The sequence below is a fragment of the Poecilia latipinna genome, unplaced genomic scaffold, assembly GCF_001443285.1.
Source record: "Poecilia latipinna isolate Pla-1442-1.1 unplaced genomic scaffold, P_latipinna-1.0 Scaffold1609, whole genome shotgun sequence".
Classification (NCBI taxonomy): Eukaryota; Metazoa; Chordata; class Actinopteri; order Cyprinodontiformes; family Poeciliidae; genus Poecilia; species Poecilia latipinna.
Window position 1 is genome coordinate 19127 of NW_015114225.1, and position 7505 is coordinate 26631.

The following is a 7505-nucleotide window of genomic DNA, read 5'->3' on the forward strand; positions in this document are numbered from 1 at the left end:
AATAATGACGCAGGTTGAAAAATGATATCTTAAAAACATTAGAATATTCTGATGCAGACAAAACCAGCCATGGTTTACAGAGCGGTGATGGTTTATGGTGTTTCTTCTGCTTTTATTTTTATTATCACACTGAAATAGTTTTAGATTTTCATTTTAGATTATGATTGCTTGAGTGAATAAAAAAATGCAGTTATCAGTGATCTCCAGCAGTGATTTTATGTACTAAGACAAATCCAAACCACCCTGGGTTCATGTAAAGAAAAAATAAATAAATAAAAAGTATTCAGCTTTGTTGAATCAATAATTAACTGATTAATCCTGTTTCATGAGAGAGCTGTGTGTAATTTCACTAGACTATTGCAGTCTAGAAAACATGAAACGTCACACAGCAGTAAAGCTACCAGTAACTCTTCCATGGATGAAGCCGACAGGAAGTGTGAAATAAAGGCAGACACTTGTCAGGATTAGCTACCATAGGTCAGAGTAGTAACTAGTAACATTTACTCAGTTACTTTTTGAAAAAAAAAAAAAATTAACTTTTAAGAGTATTTTTTCTACACTGTACTTTGGCTAAAGTGAACTACAGGACAAGATAAGCTCTGATTATTAGTGATTCCTCATCAAAAACCTAACAAACTAGACAGCTGTTGGTGCTGCAAAGTCCTGCTTATTTCAGGTAGTAGAAGAAGCTAAAAATGTCAACAAAAAGAGAAAAAAAAATGGCCTTATATAATTTCCTAAAAAAAAAAGAAACAAAAAAAGGATCTTTGTAAAAACTTGAGATTTGTTGTGAATATTTTCTATTCTGCTTTTAAGTGTTTACATTAGTTGTTGCTGAAAATGTTAATGGAATGCTTGTGTCGTCCAGAGCTGCCTGCTGGCTCCGATGATCTGTTTTGTAACATCGTTTATTGTTACGTGTTGCCTAGCATAGCACTGCATGTTCCTGCTCATTCATGTAAGACGAGGCCGTTAAGCAGCCTGGCTCAGCTCTGAGATCAAATTCATGAATTAGAAGTGACAAAAATATTAGTAACTAACAACTATTTGTCTGATAACATTAACACTACAGACGGCTACACTTTCAGTTCAATGAAGACTCCCCACTAGTTCAGGAAATCAATGGGAAGAACTGGAGTTGACCGTCACCATGTCCAGTTCCTCTCACTGCACCGTCGGCCTTCTCTGACGCTCTAGTGCAGCGTTTCTCCATCCTGGTCCTCAGGGACCACTGCACTGCATGTTCTAGGTGTTTCCCTTCTACCACACGCCTGACTTATAACTGGGTGATTAACAAGTTTTTGATGTCTGCAGAGGAGGTATGATCGCTTGAATCAGGTGTTCTGGAACAGAGACACATCTAAAACATGCAGGGCAGTGATTCCTGGGGACTGGAATTGAGAAGCTCTGCTGTAGGAGCATCTCGGTCCATTGAGTGCTGCAGTCAGACGGGTGTCATGCCAAAGGTTGGAGTCCCAGACAGAATCTGTTCCCTTGCGTAGGAGAGTCAGTGGATTCTTCCCTGACTCCATTTTTGCAGCCAAAAATAACCGATTTTGTGGTAACGTTTTCATTAAAGTTGCAAATATTTTTTAAGCTTTATTTCTGCTATTACATGGTTTTACAAAAATTTTGAAATGGCTGCATATGACCAAAGTTCAGGGTTGGTTAAAAGACAGGATTTTAACGTAGTTAACATTTAATGTGCAAGTCAAATTTTTAAGTACCATCTTGAAATAACATCTTTAATACAAATAAAAATCATGTCCTGAGGAGAGATCTTGGTGAAGGAAATGACACAAAAACAACTGAAGACACTGAACCCAACTTCTTTCTTCACCAAATGAAACAGACGTGAAATGGCGTCAGATTTTAGCAGTTATAGGATTTCTTTTTGTCTTTGGTAAAAGACCATGAGTCATTTCTCTTGCTTGCGGTAAACGTTCACATTTGTTTTGTTTGTATTTACCCAGAATGCCTATAGTCCACTTCCTGCTTTTGGAGCGGTCTCCGGTCCACTTGAAATCCATATACCATTAAAACTGCGCCAGAAGTTCACTTCAACCGAACCCAGACCCAGGTTTGTAGGCGGACCAGAGTCCACTCTTTTCATCCACATCAGACTTCGGTTACGCATTCACACCTCCCCAAACGAATCGGACTTTCTTAACAAAAGAACCAGGGTTGGATTAAAGCAGACCTAACAGGACCGGTGTGAATCTCAGAATCTCACATGGGACATTTTGGCTACTAAGCATATTATCAGACTTTAGAAAAAGGCTAACAACAACCAAACTGGCCTTAAAAGTAGCCATTGATGTTATTGAATCTTTGGACAACAAGCGGAGCTGGGCAGCACTTTCCATCGATCTGTTCAAGGCTTTCTGAGGCAGTCTGAAAATGCAAACACTTCATCCTAGGACTACATGAACACAGAGAGAGTGTTTGGAAAAGAACTGGCAACAGACCTCGATGAGCAGACACACGTTACCTTGTGAAGCGAGAACAAAAACCCGTGGAATGCATGACCTTCCCACAGCACAGAGGTTTTCAATATTAGTTCAGCACATTTCATGGTTATCAGCAGTCTGGAGGAAGATGAAATGGATGGAATGTTTTTAGACGGAGAGCTGCCTTTCACAGTGCTGTGAAAAATTATTTTCCCTTTTTACAGAGTTCTACTACTTTTTCTGTCACTAAAATGTAACAAAAAGGGAAGTGAAAATAGAGAAGGAGAGGAAAGAAACGTTCAAACCAACCTGTCCTAATGTGAATAAAACAATTACCACATGCTTACTGTTTTAGTAATTGATTATTAGTCTTACAATTAATCTGATTATTATTTTTCTCTCAAGTCTTTTTTGTACTGTAATGAAGAGATCTTCATTACTGGAACTATTTTAAGTAAGTCACTGTATAGCACTTTAAAAGCACTTTTTGCACTTTATTAACAAGCATTTTGTTTAGCACTGCACTCTAAGCATAGATTTGCACATCAATATCAATTTGCACACAATAAGTTCTAACCATTTACTGAGCATTTTAATAAATAGCATGTAGCCTTTTGTTCTGGGCTCTGCACAGCTGCTCCTATGAAGGGAGGATGATCGTTACTCAGAGGAAGCAGCTACTGGTTTGGAAAACTTGAGCAAATGTTTGTGTATAATCTGTGTGTGGAGGGGCTAAGATGGAGTGACTCACCTGCCTTTTCTGTGTCCTCTCCTGGGTGTTTAGACAAAACTTCCCTAGGGCTCCAGACATCATTCATAGGTTCCATGGAAAAGTGTGTGTGAGGGTGAGGGGAATTTTAAAACATAACATATGTATTAAAAAGTAAATAGAAATGTGTCATTTGGTAAAAGCCGTTTTATTTATACACGTAGAAATTGCAAATTGATTTAAAGGTGGTTCGGTCCTTCGCACCTGTGGTTTTGTTCTTCATGCTGGTCTTGAAGAGTAAACCGTTGCCGTTTCCACTTCACTCTGCCTCAACCTTCTTCGTCCAGCCGCAAAAGACCACCTTCTTACATGTACAATATGAAAAGTGTACAGTAAAAGGTACAAATAAATAATTCCTTTCTTGAATAAGAAGACTAAAATCCAATACCAGCATTCCTTCAGTGGATAATAGATCATCCAGATCAGAACGAGGGAATCCAGGAAAGCTCAGATGGGACGACCAATGAGCCTGAGACAAAAATCACAAAGTGAAAAATCTTCCAGAGAAGCAAAAACCGTCAGGAACTCAGAGGGTTTGGGTTTACCACAGAGGTTAGCATGCAGTTCTTCTTAAACTGCAGTTGATGGGCCTCGATGGAATGCAGGTGTGCCACACCTGCAGAGGTCCGCATCCGCGCTCCCCGGCGCCATCAAGTGAATACTGAAAATGACACACAAGGACACAACAAAGTACCTTCTTGCCAGGTTTTGTGGAAAATTTATCCGTTCTCCATGCTGAGTTCTTGATGTATGGGGTTGAAAAAGAGTCAGTGAGTTGAATCTTGAATTCCATTTATTAATACCAAAATACAGCTGGTCCATTTCTCATGCTACCTTTAGGAGTCAGCAAGACAAAATGGCAACCAAGAACATTTTGTGATCTTCTTTGTTAGCCTCTAACTAAGTTACACATTAAAGAGGACGTTCCCTAGTGTGTCATTTCTTCTAACCTTACCTCTCATTTGCATTTCCTAAAATGTCATTTCATTTAGGTTTACCTTAGCAACTAGCTAAAAGAGATAACAGAATTATTTATTCTCAACAGTTTTTTACCAGGATACTGTTCACCTGAACTGACAGGTGAAAAAGAAGCGCAAAGAGACACAAAGTAGCTCCAGAGGAACAGCAGAAATACACAAACCAGTCACATTCAATGAAATTTCCTCAGTTGAAAACCCTGTTTATTCAGTAAACACTCTGAGCAGCCATGAGGACACCGTGTCCACTTAGAGCCATTGTCCACAGCGGAAGCGTTTTATCGGTGACAGTTAAGAGGTTAAAAACTTTGCTCGTCTCATGAATGGACAGATTGAGTTGTACTAAACTTTCCAGGTTAATTAAAGATGGATAAATATAATGAAAGAAAACTAATAATCCCACATGAAAGGTGGGAGCGGCTCATTTCTATTTGATACACAGAGCGGCATGTTGGAGAATGATAATTAGAGCCACTGCTTTGTTTCCTTATCGCTCCCGTCATCTGAGCGCCGTCGGAAAGCCGGACTCACAGCTCCGTCCTTTCAAACTGCTCACTAAACAAAAGGAACTATTGATCATACTTCGGTGTGTTCACAGAAGCAGAGTGTTATTCACGGCCCGAGCCTCAGGTCGTTCACACTGGCAAAACAATTTAAAAGAATTCGTGCATGACTGAACAATAAGACCAAAAAAAAAAAAAAAAAGTGGAAATATAAATGATATGAAAAGTGAATTAAATCTGCAGGACATCTGTTTTTTCTTCTTCATGGAAATAGGAAATAGAAAACTGCAAGGCTATTGGGTATTGACTTTCCATCGGAGTAGAAGATCAGGATGTGGTTTTCGCCCGACAGAGACAGTTGCCATTTTATGTCTGGCACCATTACCCAGGAAGGAGTCCTAACCTGAAGACCATCGACTGTCCTGTCATGTTCACTCATGACGGCGTTTCACTCCGTGGCGTTCAGCTCGATAATCGACGAACAGCCATGACATGTAGCCGATTAGAACCGAGACACCCGTTGGATGTTTCACTGCCCTGTTGCTCAGAGCGACGTTATTTTCTAATTACGCACAGCGCCGTCACCTCTGCCAAGTCTATTCACTGGCATCAAAAGTATGACCAAAAGTAACAATGGAGTTCCTGTAAGTATGATGAATAGTAATGTGGTATTTGTATTCATGGAACAGACGGGGTCGGGTTATTTGCATGCCGTCCTCCGTTTCCGTTTGAATGACAGCGAGAAATGAAACGAGTGACGGAGGCCTTTCATCTGCCACCGAGCAAAACTAACTGAAAGGAAAAGGGCAGAAAGTTAGGCGAAGCGGCGCCGCGCTTCGTCTGGATTTTATCCCTCGTCGCTCGGCTTGTCAGTCAAAGCAACTCGGTGATTCCTCCTCTGTCTTCTGGTGTTGTTTATCTAATGCTCTTTATTTGCACAAAGGGTCCGGTTCTCTTGAGGCGAAGGATGTCAGTCTTAACTATTTTATGCAAATCACATAAACGCTAGAGTTATCGTTCATTGCAAAACAAGATGTTCTTAGCGAGAAATGTTTTAGAAAAAGAAAATAAAACCTTTGAGAGATCAGAAAAGTGACGTCTTTTTCATAACAAATTAGGTTGTGCTTTTCCTGGCGGATTTCTTCTTTTTTTTAACAGTCATTGAAAAAAAAAGAAGAACATTTTCATAAAACTCCAAACAGCCAGAGGCAATGCAAACCTCTGGACTCAGCGTCTGATGGACCGGCAGCCTGTTCATGGTGTACCACACCACACCTCTCGCCCAGTGGCTGCCTGGGCGAGACTGTATGACAGTGAAGCCATTAGGGGGTTTAGAGCAGAGGTCTTCAAACCCAGTCCTCCGGAGAACCAGTCTCCTTATTGAGTCAGGTCGGCTGGATCAGGGACCCGTGTAAAAGCAGCAGGACCGAATCTTCAGGGCTGGAGCTTCGTCCTGACCATGGATGGGAGGATGAACTAAACAACTTGTTGAACCTCCTTCAGCAGTGATACCTTAGAATGGTCATTTGTTTCTGGCTTTTTAGTTTAGTTACTTCATCTGTCGGTTGGGGTTCACATGCAGTTATTTTGAATAGCATCCTTATAGATCTACTACATTTCAGAGAGCCAAGTATTTAGGAATCTTCCAGGACACTGTAACATTCTTTTTCCTTAACCCATGTTGCTCAGAGACCTGTCTTGATGAAGACCCAGCTTTAACCTTTCATGAGACAAATGGTCTCATATTTAAATCTAGAATATCTCTAGTATTTAGAACAGATGCCTGCAACTCTAGTCTTTGAGTGCCACTGTCCTGCAGCCCTAAATGTTCTCCCTGTTCCTTTATGTGTAAATGAGGGTAGAGTGGTGAAACTATCGAATACCAAAGTAATCATATAAAAAGTACTTGACGTGGGTTTGTTTTTTTTTTTTTTTGCTGGCAAGGGAGAAGGACTTTTTTAAAACTGGAGAACTTCGAGAGGAGCCGTTCACATGTCTCGCTCTCTAACATCCCATAAGACGCAAGAAATCTCCAAAATTTCCAAAGTTTTGTAAGCTGGTTATCTGATACCAGCCCAGCCTGCACCGTCTCTTTTGGAAGACAATTCTTCACGCCTTGTAGGTTTGAGAAATAAAAACTGGACTGACTCATTGGTTTCTATCATTACAGCAGCCCCATGTTGTTATTCTGCTGTGAAAATAACTGATAAGTGAAGAAAGGTCTCCTGCAACTTCAAAGGAAGTAAGTGTATAATTTGCATTCACAGTGATGAACACTCATATTCCAACAGTTGGAGGGTTTTCACACTTTATTGGATAATTTAACATAATTTAATGCCTAAATGAAGTTGAAATATCAGTGCTGACTGAATGTTACTCTTCTTGTAACATTGGTGCAGGACAGATTTGGGTTGCTATTCTCTTAACTAACATTAAGGAAAAAAGACTTCTGCAGTGTTTTTATATATTCAACACATAAATCAGAAAAGCTGCACTCTACAAACTTAATTAATTGAATAGACAGTCGCTTATTTAAAAAGTGTATTATCAGCTGCACATTACAGGTTTTTACTTGTAATGTAAAAACCTGTAATGTGCAGGTTTTTACCTGTAATGATACCAAAGTGTATATTTTGTGTATTTTGAAAGATATATGTAACATCTCTTTAAATATTTTGTGCATATTTGACCTATGAATAAGTTTTTGACACTAGGCTTACAGTTAGTTCACTGGTTTTGGAAGTAAAATAAACAAATCATGACATAGAAAAGGTTAAATGAGGTTAATGACGGGCAAAACAAACAG

The 7505-nt window shown here is 39.7% G+C and overlaps 1 long non-coding RNA gene across 1 annotated transcript; it reads right to left on the minus strand.

The window, feature by feature from the left end:
- Positions 1-3603: 3603 nt before the first annotated feature.
- On the minus strand, positions 3604-5320 carry LOC106963980 (uncharacterized). The gene is made up of 3 exons (XR_001428299.1): positions 5103-5320; positions 3765-3880; positions 3604-3688 (listed from the first exon to the last, which is right to left on the minus strand). It is a non-coding gene; the product is annotated as an uncharacterized LOC106963980 (long non-coding RNA).
- Between the last annotated feature and the right edge of the window lie 2185 nt (positions 5321-7505).